The following is a 16,154-nucleotide window of genomic DNA, read 5'->3' on the forward strand; positions in this document are numbered from 1 at the left end:
CCGCTGAATCTCTAAATGTACATTTATTATTATAGTATTTTTTTGTTCATCTGTGACTAGTTTTGGAGGGTACCACAGTTTTCTCAATGATCTCTAAAAGTGCTAAATGTACAGAATTGTTTAACTGCTCAGAAGATTAGCATGGTAATAAAGTTATGAGACAGGTTAAGTCATTGGCTGGACCACAACAGCGGGGCCAGCCCTACAAACGCGAATGTCTGTGACTGAGTGAGTGAGTGAGTGATGAAGTTACACCATTGGTTGGCCGGATCACATGTGTTAGGTCCAGCCATATACTTGTTTTCATTCCAACACAACAGTGATCATGCAGTTTGGAAGAAAAATGAAGTTAAATTCCCACGTACATGCACAACCTGTTTACTCGCTTGCCCGGGGGCTCATAGCACATTAGTACTAAAATGTTATATTTAAAGTTGAATTTATACCACAAAATCAGGTTTGAAAATCTGTTTTCTTCGTAAATTGTTTTATATTTGGGTTAACTTATATAATACACCAACCACAAGCACTCTTCTCCCACAAATGGATACCCCCCAGTGTTTAAACTACTCAATTTTTATTGCCAGATTTTTGTTTTTTGTTTTTCATATGTTCGGTTTCATGTTAAGCAATCAAATACAGCCAAATGACAGTGGCAGAGCTAGGAACTTCTGCACTGGCCAATATGTTTAACAAAGCAACACTATGCACAAATCACCTACAGCAGAGACGGTGAAGAAAATATTTAGGAAAGTGTCGTATCACTAGGCTCCCTGGCCCAGAAGGAAAACTGTTTAGTCATTTTCCAAAAAAAAATTAGAGCTGGCTTCCATTCCGTGTGTCCCTGTGAGGTACGTGAAATCTGTCCTGGGGAGGGACACGGCGTGCAACATGGGAATGTTTTTCAGTTTCACAGTGTCAAAAGTTCACCTTGGCTGGAAAAGCATGTGATCTTGAGGATTTTTGTGAAATTTTGTACATAGATAGAGGACAGGCCAAGAAATTCAATCAAGTTTGGGGTCAGTTCATCCACCACACAGGCATCACCAACAGGCCAAATTTGACACCAGATTTTGGCAGGAAATTTTTTTTAACCATTTAGTCTAAGGCCATGATTCTTTTTTCTCTGTGATTCTTAGGTATTACTGAGTTGAATGCACCCACCTCATCAATTTCTGCCATTTAGAATAAAAAAATTAAAAAAACATTTTAAACATCTTTAAGAATTTTAAATGAATCACTATGAAATTTATCATCTAAGGAGGACTATGAACAAAATTTATTTTAAAATAGTTGCCAGGTCAAAAAATATGGCCACAGTAAGCCAATAAAAATTGATGTGGGTGTTGCATTTCGTGAAAATGCTAATAACTTTAAAATGGTTTGGTATAAATAATGAAATTTGGCAGGTATTACTACTCACATCAGCCCAACCCTAACGTCCCAATTGAATCACATGGTGGCAAAATATAGAGCACAATATTTTTTAAATGAATAAACAGAGCTTTTGACAGATCACCACAAAATGTGGCCTGCTTCATTTTGACAGTACTGTGCCCAGAAGTTATTAAAATAGTTGCTAGGTTGAACAATATTGTTGCTGCAAACAAACACATTTGAAGGTGAAGGCACAAACCAGGAATGAGTCATATCTCTGCAATGCTCTGTTGTACTGTCTTTGCCAAAAAATGTTCCTAACTCGCAGATCATGCCCTTTGTGTCGGCCATTTTGTTTTTCAGCCATCTTGGATTTTGTCAAAAGCCCATTTAGACATCTCCTCGCAGAACCATAGCCCAGACTAGCTGCAATCTGGATCAGTTTGGCCGCAAAGGTGCCATAAAGGAAGAGTAGCCATATATCTGCAACCCTTTTGTCTGTTGGCGTCAAACTTCTTACAAATGCTTCTGATGAAGACTGGGGGGCACACACCAAGTTTAGTGAAATTTGGCCACTTGGGGGTGCTATACCAAAAAACAGATTTTATCGCTAATTACTCTGATACAAAGGCATATATTTCAATCAAATTTTGGGGGGAACATTACAGTAATGGATAACCAGCTGTATTGGTCGCGTGGAGGTACTGTAGGGCTTGGGTCCTTCATAGCTGCTTGCAGCTATATTTATAATAATAACAATTATTATTATAATTATTATTATCATTAGCCTATTACTATTATTATTATGTTATTACAAAATAAATAGGCTATAACTCATACACCCCGCAGTGAAAAGGAATGTGCTTCACGAAAACTCAATGGACAGTACATTCAACATTTCAGTTCAGTTTGTGAAAATGTATCTAAAATGTATTTACTTATTAAAAGCGAAAAACTATTTGTTGTTAGCTTCCCGTTTTTTTTTTTTTATTAAAAGGAGGAAGGATTCCTAAAATTTAGGAATCTCTTCGAATTTCTCAAGCGCAGTTGTTTATACCTGTTAGCAGCTATGTTTTTCTTAAGACAGTCTAATCTCTGGTAAATCTTTCATGCCTGCGAGTATATCAATCAGGATGTTCCTTTTTACTCGATCGGCGCCAGATACCGTTTTATTTACGTCATACACAAAAGTGACAAACAGTCGTTGACTAGCAAACCATCTCACCGCACCTTTCCAGGGGAGTTTTATGACTGTGTATTACAGTGTTTAATTTGGTAGGATATTGGTTTAATCGCAGAAAATAAATATCTAATCACTCAGATGATTTGTTTCCGGACATATTTTCAAGCATTGGGGCATTTTACTTCCCAATGTAATTTCTAAAACTGTAACACGGCGAGCTACATCGGAGAAACTAAACTGAGCAGAGGGTGGAGATTAAATACCTGAACTCACCCCGTGCCCGCCCGCCCCTCCCCTGCTGTTGACTCTGCGAGCAGTTACGTAACTTCTTTTGTGTCCACATGGGCGCACGTGGCCTGGGAACGGGTTGAACAGTACGTGCAAACCCTTTAAAGCCCTTGAATTTTCATTCAGCAAATATGTTGCACATTAAAGTACTATTTCGCTGTAATAATTCTACTCTGAGCATTTATGACGCAATCCCTTAATAAAACACGACAAATGCGCGTGCTTCAAGGAACTGTAGTGCTAACATGTTTCCTGAATTAGAATGTCAAGTCAAGCTATGCACAGCATGAGCATGTTTCGTTGACATATGTCGACTGGAAAATCTGGTTAAAACAGGATCGTTGTCAGTTTACATAAAATTGGCCACATCTTGTGTTTTCACTGTTTTCCACTTTGAGCATCAGTGCTAATTATATGTGCATCTCTCCCATTCTCATAAGCCCTTTACAATTCACCACGTGGGATCGGTCTCCATATTATTACATTTTTGGCGTGCTTTCGAAATACTGCAACAGGCCAGTGAGGCCACTGGTTCCATCCTGACAGGGCGGACGCATGTGGTCAGTGTCTGGATTAACCGCACAACCTTTCTGAAGTGACCACTGCGTACACGCACTTCCTTCTTTTTCCAAGCTGTCATTCTGGTAAACGACGCGTTCCTGTCTTGGGACCCTCCTATCGCTCAGATTGAAACGGCGTCAGGACAACACGATTTGTGAGATTAAAAAGGAGCGTTTCGGAGCACACAGGAATCAGACATTTTGGGCGGTCTCACTCACACACGCGAGGCGAGATTTCGTGGAAGAGGAATATCTCGGGTTTCCGCGTGCGGCTTTTTGCGTTGGTAAGTGGAGATAATGGTTTATTTGAAAATGCATTCTGCTCTCAGTAGCCTATATCTCAGATTAGATGTATGTAGTCTGCTATAAGCAATCACAGAGGGCAATGGATAGTCGCATTCGCTGCTAAAAAAAAACAAGGTTTAAAAGACTGTACGTCGCTGGCTATTTTAACACCGTCCCAACCCGTATTTTAAGTGGGCACCAACGAAGCGCGCCGGATATAGCTAGATGTGTCTAGCATGAGCAACTTTGTTCTTTACTCTGTTGAATACCATTTGTTCGACACACTCAGGGTATGGTACATCGACTGTACTATCTAGCCACCCAGCAAACACTGTCATTGTTTCTGATCCCTGCATTGCTGCGTTTGTTCTTGCTAGATCACGCGACTGATTGAATTAACGTTAAACTCTCGATGTTACATACCAGGCTAACTTTAGCCAGCTAACGTGCTGACTGTAGACTGGCCACACGTGTCCATTTAATTTTTTAAGTGATGGTATCTCGGCGGCTGACGTTTAAATCAGTGTTTAATGAGTGGCCGAGAATGCATGCAGAATATGACTTGCCCGTTGCTGTCCATTGCATTGATTTGGTTGAATCCAAGTAGTAAGAGGTCAAACTAGACACGGGGCCGCTGTAACGTTAGCTGAATACGCTCATACGCCTGGACCTCGTTATTGATAGTTCAATAAACTGGCCAGACCTCTTAAAAATAGTAACGTTATTGAAAATAGATTTTTTTTAAACCCTTTGCTGGTTTCTCGAACGGTTTCATGATTAGCTATAGACAATTACAGCGTTTGTCATTCTGGGCTGGAAGCCGCGGGCCGCTTTCCTCTGTCTAGCTCGCGGCACCGATATTGCTAACATTAAATTTCTCAAGATGCGCTCGGCTGCATATTATTACTATATTTGCTAAAGGACAACCCGACCGTCATGTCACGCGATTTACGACCCTGGAGCAAGTTGAACCTCCGATCGAAATGGTCGCTCCTGGGGTTCATATTTTAACCATTCTCGTAGCGTTAGCACTAGCGTGTCTCATAGTTAGCTACGTACACTAGCCCATAGCAGCTAACACTGGTAACTGTCATGATAAGGACACATTTTAATTGACTTAGTTCTAATTCATTCATAATTTTTTTTTACCTGAAGGTTTGTCAATATAAAGGATATATTGCCTGTCTACAGATGAATAGCATTCACATCTTAGCATGGAACGGACGCATTTTAACATTTGTCCAGAGCGGGTTGCACACATTAGGCTACATTTCTTGTACATACTGTTCAGTACGTTTTACAACTGGATTTATTTAAGGAAATCAAGTGGAGTGTCTTGGACGGCATCGGCCCAGCTAGGAATCGAACTCGTAACTTTAGACTTACGTGCAGTTATCTAACCATTTCGCTACTCTGTAGCCGCTTTAAAGCGTATCATGGGTCTATTCAGCGTGTTTGCCGTGTGTTGTTAGCTACAATTTTACTGTTTAAGTGGATTTCTCTTTGCAATATTTACAAAACATGTTTCAGTGATATCCCCAGCACGTCAGCTCATAATTACCGAAGAGCTCACACACCTCATTGCTCGAGCGCTGTTTCCCAAGGGAACCTAAACACCGCAAACAGTATGTGGTGAGAACCGACACTTTTCAAAAACCCCTTTTGAGACTAATTTCCGAAAATTCGTGAGGGGATGTCACCTGAATCGCTATATAGGCCTTACTGTTGATGTCTCGGTTGTTACGAGGCATCCCCAATAAAGTAGGACAGGTCGACTAAAAAAAAACAAAAAAAAACAGACGCTTTAATTTGTCCTCAAAGTTGATGAAAGGGAAGGTAGACTTCCAGACATTAGTGAACAATAAAGGAGCTGTCTTCTGGGTGTATCTTGAGTGTTTAGCAATCCGATTGAAGGAGGGGGATGCATGTGGTTTAACCTTTAACCAACATGGTCGTTCAGACCTTATCTGGCTACGGATTGTTGTTTAGTTGATATAATACATTTTCTTTGTGTGCTTTAACAAAATGGAATCTACACACCCAATGGCAAACTCCCTTCAAATCAGTTTAACTGTCATTAAAATTTGAGTTATCAGGAGTCGCTATGGATAAGCATTGCTGTCTGATTGTAATGTGATGTTCGCCTAGGCCTCAAAGTAATTTCCATAGATTTGTGTATCTAAAGCAAACATGAAAATATGATCGTCCGCAGTGAAGCACTCTCATAAAACCTTTGCAAACTGTACGGCAGAGGTCTCTGGTTATGATTGGTTTTCTTTAGATTTATCGGAGAAGTTGGGTAATAGGGTACTATGGTAGCATGGACATGAAGTACTGTGTTAGTATGATACTATGGGAATGGAGTCTTGTGGTAATTTGCTGTGATCTGCAAGGTTCAATTTAGATGGAGGATCCTTGTAATGCAGCCGCCAGGGTGTACCACCAGGGGGCGCCTCCCTCTCACCGAGCGTGGTGTGCTGTTGTTATTGTGTTACAGTGAGTGTGGGAATGTTCCCCTTTCCTGTACCCTGTACACCTGCCTGGACAGCGCACGGGCATGAGCCTTTGGGAATAGAAGGGAGGGCTCGCAGTAGGTGAGCTGCTGTTGATGTGCCAAACGGAAGGACGACGGAGCGCCATGTTTTCCTCTCCTCCGACAGACATGATCACAGCGCTTGTCGCAATCAGTCTGTCATTATGCTGCTCTCTTCCTTTCTCAAGCGGCCTGTTTTGAGGGCGTGGTTCTGTTGTCTCTCTGAGATAGCATTGTGGTACATGTTCAGGTATGTTCTGACTTTTTTTTTTTTTTTGCAGCGTTTCTCAGATTAAGGATGAGGCCAGGCTCTGAGTTGGATTTGAATTGTACTGCTATGGAATTTCTATCTCATAATTGCTCAGTTTGTCTTAATTAGTAATTTGTCAATAAATGTTAGTGAAACTCCACATTGAAAATGATAAGTCTGTGCACACAGTGACTGCCATGAAGTTTGCGCTTAACACGTGAAAAGTTTTGTTGGTATTTGATTTAAAAAAAAAAAAAAAAATGTGAATCATATTTTCCATATCTTACCTTAAGTAGATGGAGGCTCTTCACAATGGCTGTCACAGGTAGCATTTCAGTTCCCAGTGTTCCATCGCTGCACGTCAGTGAGTTGTGGGGAGAGGTGTGCAGCAAGGCCTGAACATAGAAGCCCTGACCACGGTGTTAGGAGATTTATTTTTCTAAAGGGTCAGGTGAGCCTTCTAATAGCCCTGTTGAGGTTTGAGTAGTCTCAATTGGAGACATACAGAGCAAACAAGCAGGCCTCAATAAGGAAATGACCAACTAGTGAAACATGCTGATTACTGTGTGCTTCAAATGATTGTTTGCTCAGGTAATGTGTAATATATATAATGGTTGTTCTCTGGTTTCTGTTAGCATTAATGATAACGTACACTACATGGAAAATTATACGTTTATATACAGTTTTTTAAGCATTTATTTTGACATTCATTAAAAAGTAGATTTTGGGAGGACACCAGTTACCTCTCCAGCCCCAGTTATCAGGAACATGAAGAATCACCTGAACGATCACATGTGCTCATAGTTGTCCTTACAATACAGGAATATTACACAAGCCCATTGCTTCCCATACACTGATTTTATTTGAACGGCCTGCCCAAATAAATTTGTCCCCACCCAAAAAGACTGTTCTAAATCGTGAACAGCCACCCACTAATAGCCGACGCCCGTCAACCGTTTCTATTTTACCACAATGCAAATGCGGATCAAAATGACAGCGCTTATGTGCAACCAAAAGTTCACTTTACTGTAACATAGAATTAAAGCCTAGGTTTTCAACAGAATAATCAGTAGCTCTCTGATTGCTATTCTATCCACGAAATGCGACTATGTCATAATAAAGTCACCCAGGAGATTGTTGTTGCTGTCGATAGCTTTGGCGTCGCGTCTAGTTGTGGTGTTGTCCACGGTGGGCTGCGGAAAATATTTTTCCCTGAAGACTGCTTTAAGTTCCGCGTAAATTTAAAGGTTGGTTCAAACCAAAGATTCGTCGCGCGATGGACTGCAACTGGCGACTCTGACAAAACTCACGGTTTGACCCGTTTACATCGAAGCAACGAGATGAGAAGTTGCTTATGGATACCATAGCGTTGAGCTTGCTTGTTTACAGCAACTTCCTTGTTGGGTGCTGTACTCAACTGGCCAATATCTATGTCAATATCGCGGAAATTTGTCGAAAGTAGTGGTGATCGATGCTCGCTGTAGCAGCAGTACTGCTACTAAAAGCGAGGCTTCCTTAGAGCCGAACATCCGGTCCTCCTGAACATCCGGTCCTTGGAGGCGGCCATGGGCTCACGGAGCGTACGCGTGATTGTGCGAGGACCTAGATTTACCGTCCTTTCTTAATTTCGCCCGTCTTTTCCCCTGAGCGGTATGCGCACCGAAAGAGCTGGTGTCGCCGTTGATTCGGAACACGACTACCCCGTATACCACACGCTGTTTAATTACCACAGGGAATTTCTTAAAATGTATGTTGTCACCCGTGCAAATGCCACGACCTCCCGGGCGCACTCCTCATCCCCCAGCCCACCCCCGCGCCACCCCCTCCCTGCCCTCCCCACTTGTCGTCTTCTTGTGGGTTTTCTCTCCTGTTCTCATAAAGGCTGTTGTCATATGAATGGTTTATTGCCTGAGATAAAGCTGTTATTGTGCGTGTGCGCGTGATCTTGCGGTCCCACAGTACAGGTGTGTCAGTGCTGCTCTCCATTGTGTCCGGTGGATGGATGGAAAGCCGTGAACGTGGGCGACCGGGCGTTGGACCGTCTTTCTGTTTTGTGCGCGGGGTTACCTTCGGGAGGGGGAAAACAACTGCGTACAAATCTGCGGCGCGCAAACATGTCGCTCAAAAAACAGTCCCCTCCCTCAAGCAGCACTCACTCACTCACTCGCCCAAAGCCGCCTGTCAGTCACACCCCGACCCTGAGCATCATGGGGATTATCCTGTGCCGCGGTAAGCCCAGGGGTTTGCGCTAAACGAATTAGGGGTAAGTGGTCCTGAGGCCTGCACATGACTGGAGGAGTGGGCTCCAGGAGGACGGGCTCCGCTTGGAGGGTGGGGCTGTGGTGTCTGCGTGGATTAGCGACTTTGGTCTGGGGCTTGGGCGTGCGTGCGTGCGAGTGTGTGTGTGTGTGTGTGTGCATGTGTGTGTGTGTGTGTGTGTGTGCTGTAATGGAGCTTATGAGGTCCTCGGTCTTCGTGAGCGTTCCTGTGTCTCGAATGTCATTGGTTGCTCTGTGGGGTTAGAGGTTCTTTAAGATATATTGCTTGCGATTTCCAAGAAATGTTGAACATTGTGCAGCTACCCCCGAACACACAGGTGTGAAGTTATGCCTGTGTCGGGGCCGGGGGGCAAACTGTGAGATGCTGTGAAATTGCACTGTAAGCTGTGGTGGTACATGACACTTGCTGCTGCGCTAGCGATTGTTGGGTTTGTAAGCTGCATGTGCTGTGCTAGCGATCGTAATGTTTGTTAGCTGCGTGCATGGCGCTAGTGATTGTTGGGTTTATAAGCTGCATGCGCTACTCTAGCGATTGTTGGGCTTGTTAGCTGCACATGCCGGGACGTTGGCAGTGCCACAGAGAACAGTGGAGCTCTTACAGCCTCCCATGAGCTTGATGGTCGGGCCCTGAGAAATACAATCGGTCTGTTATTCCAGGCATTAGACCCCTTTGTCTTCATCAGAAAAACAGCACATGACTGGAAAAATGACGGACGTCAGAGCGCAAGCTTCGAGCTGGAGCGGAGCGGAGCGGCGGAGGCCCGACCCTGAAACTCGCACGTAGGCGCGCTTCAGTTTACAGGTTTACCGGGGGCTTCCTGGGAGTCGCGGTGAGTGTTTGACCTTGCGTTCACCTTGATGGGACGAGCGTGACTGCTCGCCCGGAAGGTTCTGGAGCAGGGCGTGCCGGGGAGCGCTTGTGCTGTTATCGGTTCATCTGATGACTGAACCGGGCAGGCTCGTCGTGGGCTGTGGAGGGCTGGGCGGCGATATAAATAGCGGGGGACTCGTTCATCGTGGCGTCCGCATGCTGGCCTATCGCTGCCTGTCGGACTGCCGCTGTCACGCTACTGAACACTTGGGTTGAACCAGCGTTGATCGGCTCTGTCGTTTCGCAATAAGGCAGTTTTGTCCGCGCTCGGTGTTGTGTGGAGCTTCAGTGCGTTTGGAAGGCAGAACATTAGCAAACTGAAAGCAGGTGATGTCCTGAGTGCGGTATTGAGTTTGATTAAACTCCAGTACCCATCAGCCTCTTCCTGACACCTGTGGTGCTGTTCCTTGAATGTACCCGAGACAGATTTAAAGCTGTGTTTATGCCGGTGTAAGTGTTGGGTCGGGCTCTAAAGCTTGTTGGATGCAGTGTACGTTTTACTCCTAAAACTGGCAGATAGTGAGTTGTGCTGGCTTTCCATGGAGGAGGCAGCGCTGTTCTTCCACACTGGATCCTTATGCCACAGCAGCCGTAGTGCTGCCACTGAGAAGAAAGGAGAAATTAACGACTGTTAGGAAAAACCAAGCAACAAGGAAGTAAACAAGGTTAGGGTATTTTTGGGAGTGTGAGGGGGAGGGTTGGGATTGCGGGGGAGTGTGTAAATAAGTTATCTTTAGTGACAAATGGCAGTTTACAGTCTGGCGATGTTTGATTGCCCGATGGACATCGCTACGTTATCATCAACATTCCATCATCGCTCGTCTTTGATATTGAACACTGTCAGTCATAAAATGTATCCACACACGCACACACACACACACACACACACACACACACAAACGAAAATAGAACGCATCTCCGAAGCGGCGACATTGCAGCTGATAATTGATTTACTGGAGCTGAGAATGTTCCGTAGTGTCATGACAACTGAGCCCCGTTCATCAGTACAGCTTTAAGTTTCAGCGATGGGCATCCGTCAGGGAACCGTACACCCAAATGTAAACTGCTCTTTAATGGCAGGGGGAACACTATGTCTGATCTGAGGGGTTGTGAGCAGATTTAGGGTTTTAGACGCTGACCCCCGTCTCCATGGCTCACAGTGACTCTGCCAAAGAATTCTTTCCACTTGAGCCCTGGAGGTCTGGCAGGGCCCCAGAGTGCCTCTAGGAAAGGGAGAAAGATCCCTGTGCTGCTCCCACACTGCTGTCTGCTCCATGTGAGAGGGAGGTGCTGAGTCGTCTTGGGAGTGAGGGAGGTGCTGGGTTGTGTAGGGAGTGAGGGAGGTCCCGGGTAGTGTAGGGTAGTTTTGGGGGTGAGGGAGGTGCTGGGTATTGTTGGGAGTGAGGAAGGTGTAGGGTAGTGTTGGGGGTGAGGGAGGTGCTGGGTTGTGTAGGGAGTGAGGGAGGTCCCGGGTAGTGTTGGGGGTGAGGGAGGTGCTGGGTAGTGTTGGGAGTGAGGGAGGGTGCTGGGTATTGTTGGGAGTGAGGGAGGTGCTGGGTAGTGTTGGGGGTGAGGGAGGTGCTGGGTAGTGTTGGGAGTGAGGGAGGTGTCGGGTGGTGTTGGGAGTGAGGGAGGTATAGGGTAGTATTGGGAGTGAGGGAGGTGTTGTGTGGTGTAGGGAGTGTGGAGGTGTTGGGTAGCATGGGGAGTGTGAGGCCAGCTCTGGCTGTGTCAGACACCTGGAGGCCTCATATGACATGACTATTTCCAGCTCCACCCCCCCTCCTCCGGTTTTGCCACCCCCTTTGGCAGCAGGCACAGCTGTTGTTAAGGGCAGGCATTTGGGGGGGGGGGGGTGCAGAATCAGACCGGGAAGAGGGGGGGGCAGTGCCAACACCACAACACAGGAAACCTTTTTCTGTGGAAAGGTCTTTTCCTATGGAATTGTTTGTGCTTAATAAATGTTCTTGGGTGATGTTTTTCTTGAGTAGCTGAAGTACAGAGTTATTATGTTGACCTATATCTGTCTCTAACTTTTCTGTATCCAGCTTGGGGATTAAATGTTTAGAAGGATCTCATATGTTTTCTTGTGAATCATTTCTTCATAAGTTACAAGATTTAACTGTTTAGTTAAAGACTTACCTTTGTTTTAATTGGTATTAAATGTTTATCATTGCAGAGAGGGTTGGGAGAATGTGTGTTATGTAACAGGACCATCTTTTGTGCAAGCTTGGACACGTGAAGCACGCCTCTCCCGTAGACAGGCTGACTGACAGACAGACAGACAGACTGCTGCAGGTCGGACTACGGGGTGTGGCGTCTTAATTTGTCACAACCTCAGGTCTCCCTTAAACCACTTCCTTCCCAAATCGGTGTTGTGACAACTTTCCTTTTGACAGCAACGGGAAGTCGAAATCCAGCCGGTTTCAAAGGCGAAAACATTCCTTCTCTGCAGTTTGGACAACTTTTAAAGCTGTACGTACGTATTTTGTGCTCTTATTTGAGAGAAAATTTGGAACCGGAGGGGAGCTTGTCATGCATGGTCCAACCAACAGAAACACATCAGTCTTTGTACCAGACATTGTTTGCCTCAAGGAATGATGGGAAATTTTGTGAGAGACGGCTGTCACCTTTGATCTTATTTGATGGGTGGGACAGACCGTTGTATAACAGCAGGTCAACTGGCTGGTTTCAGTCTCCCCGATTTGGAAAACAGAAAATGGCTTTCGTAACTGCCCTTGTATTAATGGTCTGTAGTAGTGTAGTGTTTAGTGTACCATTTGTACACTAAAACCAACTGTTCCAACTCTCTCTATGTAGCCACTGCAGCTCTCTCTCTCTGTAGCTGTTAGAGCCCTCTCGCTAGCTGTGTGTGTGTGTGTGCATGTGTGTGTGTGTGTTTGTTTGGTTGTGTCGCTGCCACTGGAGGAATGGCAAGAGGTCCCCCTGCCACACACACACACACACACTTCTCTCCTCCAGATCGCCATGGCAGCAGCAGTGCCCTAATCGGAGGCGACATCCCATAATGCAGTGGGCTGGGTCATGTGCAGGCTGCGCTGGGTATGTGAGACGGGGCGGACCGGATTAGGCGCGGTTAGCGTACGCGCTGGGGAGAACCGAGCTAGCGGTCAAACACAGCGCTCCCCGGGACGGCTCGGACCGTGTCCACACATAAACACCTCTGACAGGACCGCAGGTGAGCCTGCTTTTGCACTTGTGTGAGGAACTGTCAATCACCGTCTCTCGTGATTCTGATCAGCAACTTTAAAGTGTGCTTTGGGAAGGGTCGGGGGGGGGGGGCGGGGGTGGCTTGCAGCCCATAGGCTGACATATTAGGGGTGTGCGTGCGTCAGACATCCGAGCAGAGAAGTTATGCAGAAATTAGACCCCACAAGTAAGAGGGACTGAGTGGGGGGGGGAGAGAATGAATGATAGAGAGAGAGAGAGAGAGAGTGTGGGCTGGGGGGGGGGGGGGTTGTTGGAGAGAGTTCACAGAGCCTTGCTTGTGTGACATTTAGTGTTTCCGTGTAGAATGTAGAGTGTGGTGAGTTTACTGAGGACAAGGCCCTGCTGAATGGGGGGGAGGCAGTGATCTGACCGGTCCCAGCTGCCAGAGGCATGAGCGCTGATTTAGGCTCCTCTCACAGGAAGTGCAAAGCTGTTCGGACCCCAGACAGTGAACTGCTGGTCCTTATAAGCTGGTGCTAAACGTAGGCTGCTGTCTTACAGACGGCAGGGGACCCGCTCGACGGGGCCTGGCTGTGGCGGACCCTTCCAGAGCAGGGCGTGGCCTCTGGCCAGCGGTCATCGTGTGTTTCTGGAACCAACCGGTCAGCGCTGGCCTGGGGGGGGGGTGGGTGGGTGATGGGGGCGGGGGGGGGGCTGGGGGTGCGGGGGTACGGTTACACATGTGGGTGAAAGATGACTCCTGAGTGGGTGATTATATAAATACAGAGGTCACGCATCCAAAGGGAGGGCTATGGGAGTACCGCTACCCTCACCCCCTTTTTCCTCTAACTCCGCCCTCATTCTCCCTCAGCTCCACCCCTCGTGACATCGTTGTAGTAGAAAAAGGACAGTTTGAATGACAAGAGCATTAAAAGTGTATGACAGGGGAACCTTTTCTTTGCGCTCGTAGATACCATGCAGATGCATTGCAGTTCCTTTGTTTAGGGCTGACCAGAGACAAGGTAATAAACATGCTAATAATGAACACCCTGGAAACGCACTCGGATAAGGAGTATTAGGAAAAAGTACAAATTCCTCATGGCTCTTACCCTAGAGTGCTCAGGGACCGGAGGATTATTTCTAAACCGCCTGCGATCTGTGGAAACTGGATAAATACCTGATGACTGTAGAGAAGGCTGCGTAGTACCAGTGTATAAAAATGTGAATCGTACCGGACCAGAGGCCTACAGACCTGTCAGTTTAACTGGCAAAATCTAGTCTCGTTATGTCTGATAAAAAGCCCGTCTGTGAATCCTAAACGACGGTCAAACCCCTGCTTAACCGAAGACAGTACTTAGAAACTGCGCTACAGCTGATGCTATAAAATGTTTTGACTCAGGCGGCACTGTTTTTTTTTTTACAAGTCACTTTAAAAGTGCTACACGAGCCACTCCTGTAACTGAACTCAGTGGGAGAGATGAGCGCATTGAGAATTTGCTGCAGGGTGAAACATAAAATTTACGATGCCTGGGGGGGAGGGAGGGAGGGAAATGAGGGGTGCGGGAGGGAGAGAAAGGGTGAGGGGGGAGAGAAAGGGGGAAGAGAGAGAGGGAGCGAGGGAGGGAGGAAGAGAATTGAAGAGAGGGAAGGAGGGAGAGAGTGAGGGAGAAGAAAGGAGAGAGAGGTGAATGGAGGGGGGGGGAGAGAGAGGTGGAGGGAGGGGTGGTGAGAGAGGGTGCTGGGGTGTGCCTAATCACTGTTTGTTTGAGAGGACTGCAGGTGAGGCCCTGTTTACACTCCCGGCCTGATGACAGGGGAGCCCCAGCCTGTGGCACTGACTGCACACTACACCAGGGGTGCACAACAAGGCCCAATCCATTTCAGGATTTTGTGCCAACATTTTCCAACATTTATTGAATTGGCCCAATCATATCTTGATCTGACGTGTGTATAAGCAACAGCTAGAGTCACAGTCTGCAAGTGTATCCTAGAGATTTTAACTGTGCTCAAGTACAGGAGTGAAGCAGCATAGTTTATAGAGCTGTAAGAAATGGTAATTGGTTGGAACAAAAACCAGCATGCAGGTCGGCCCTCCAGGACCGGAGTTGTGCACCCCTGCGCTACTCTAACGCTGCCCCGCCTCCCGAGTGTGTGAGACCCGAAAACCCTCGAGGGCGGGTTCGGGTCCACAGCTCTGAATCGCCTCTCGGGATCGGGTCGAAACCGGCGGCCCACGGGTCTCGGGGGATGGCGACGACTGAAACCGAGCACTCCTTCCTTCTGAATATAATGAATCATTAAAAAAAAGCTGTCGTTCACGTTGTAGAGTCTTGCCTGTGATGTGTGAGAGCGTCCCGGAAGCCGGCCTCTGCCCACTTCCCTCTGCTGTGACCAGTGCACGATGTCCAATCTATCAGCCCAGCAGTTCCCAAGATTTTTTTTGTTTGTTCCCAATTTCCTTTTTTTGTGGATTGGTGGAGTCGGTTTCAATTATAGCCTATTTCCGACCGAATCCTTTTTTTTCTTAATCGTACATCACCTTCCTGGTCTCCTTCAGCTAAACAGCCTGTGAGAATGCGACACGTGGACATTTATTGGTTTGCTGAGGCCCACTTGTTTTTTTTTGTTGTTGTTGTGAGCAGCGACTGTGCGGCTCGGTGGTGGAACTAGCAAGCAAATCACTCCTTGTGGCCTATTTGAAATTCAAAGCATCATCACGTAGGTCAAAGAAACAAAAAATGTAAAATTCATTAAATGTTTTGGATAAAATGAAGTACTCGTAGGCTCTAATTAAAAATAAAAAAATTCAAAAAAAGGATAAAAGAATTAAATATGATTTAAAAAAAATATACGCTTGTTGTTTTACTGGGACTGAGATGGTTAGTTGGCCAGCCGATTCATCCATTTTGTAGGCCAAGAACATCGAGTTGTAGGCCTACAGCACATTCCATTAAAAACCAACTTCCTTCTGACCCGTTCATTGTGAATACAATTCTTTATTTTAATAATAACCTTTGAAGTTACCCTAGCTGAATAAACTTTTATGAAGTTGTGAAAATGAAATTGCCAGCAATAAGCAGTCAACAGAATAATACTGCCTAAAAGTCAGTAAAATTGTGCATTTGTGTAAGCGGTGTTGTTGTGTCTGACCGTTAAAAGATGGATTGATTTCGTAAGCTATAGATTATGTTACAGTGCATATCGGCTATTCAAAGGAATGAATGAAACATTGCATTTATATAGCACTTTTCCAGATGCTCAAAATGCTTTGCAGTGATGAGTGGGTTTCACCACCGCCACCCTGTAGCACCCACCCAGAAGATGCACAGCTGCTATTTTGTGCCAGAATGCTCACCA

At 46.0% G+C, this 16,154-nt stretch overlaps 1 protein-coding gene across 5 annotated transcripts in view; it reads left to right on the forward strand.

Annotated features, from left to right (window-relative positions):
• The first annotated feature begins 3,272 nt into the window (after positions 1–3,272).
• Positions 3,273–16,154, forward strand: part of slc20a2 (solute carrier family 20 member 2) — a 30,039-nt gene continuing 17,157 nt past the window's right edge. For 2 of the 5 annotated variants that reach the window (XM_035378655.1, XM_035378661.1), the window contains exon 1: positions 3,282–3,692. The gene's annotated coding sequence lies outside the window, so the exon portion shown is untranslated. Of the gene's footprint in view, positions 3,693–9,436; positions 9,586–12,689; positions 12,826–16,154 lie in introns of those variants that run through there. The other 3 variants (XM_035378659.1, XM_035378657.1, XM_035378658.1) reach the window with 3 other exon arrangements.

This window comes from Anguilla anguilla, chromosome 10 (genome assembly GCF_013347855.1).
Source record: "Anguilla anguilla isolate fAngAng1 chromosome 10, fAngAng1.pri, whole genome shotgun sequence".
Lineage (NCBI taxonomy): Eukaryota > Metazoa > Chordata > Actinopteri > Anguilliformes > Anguillidae > Anguilla > Anguilla anguilla.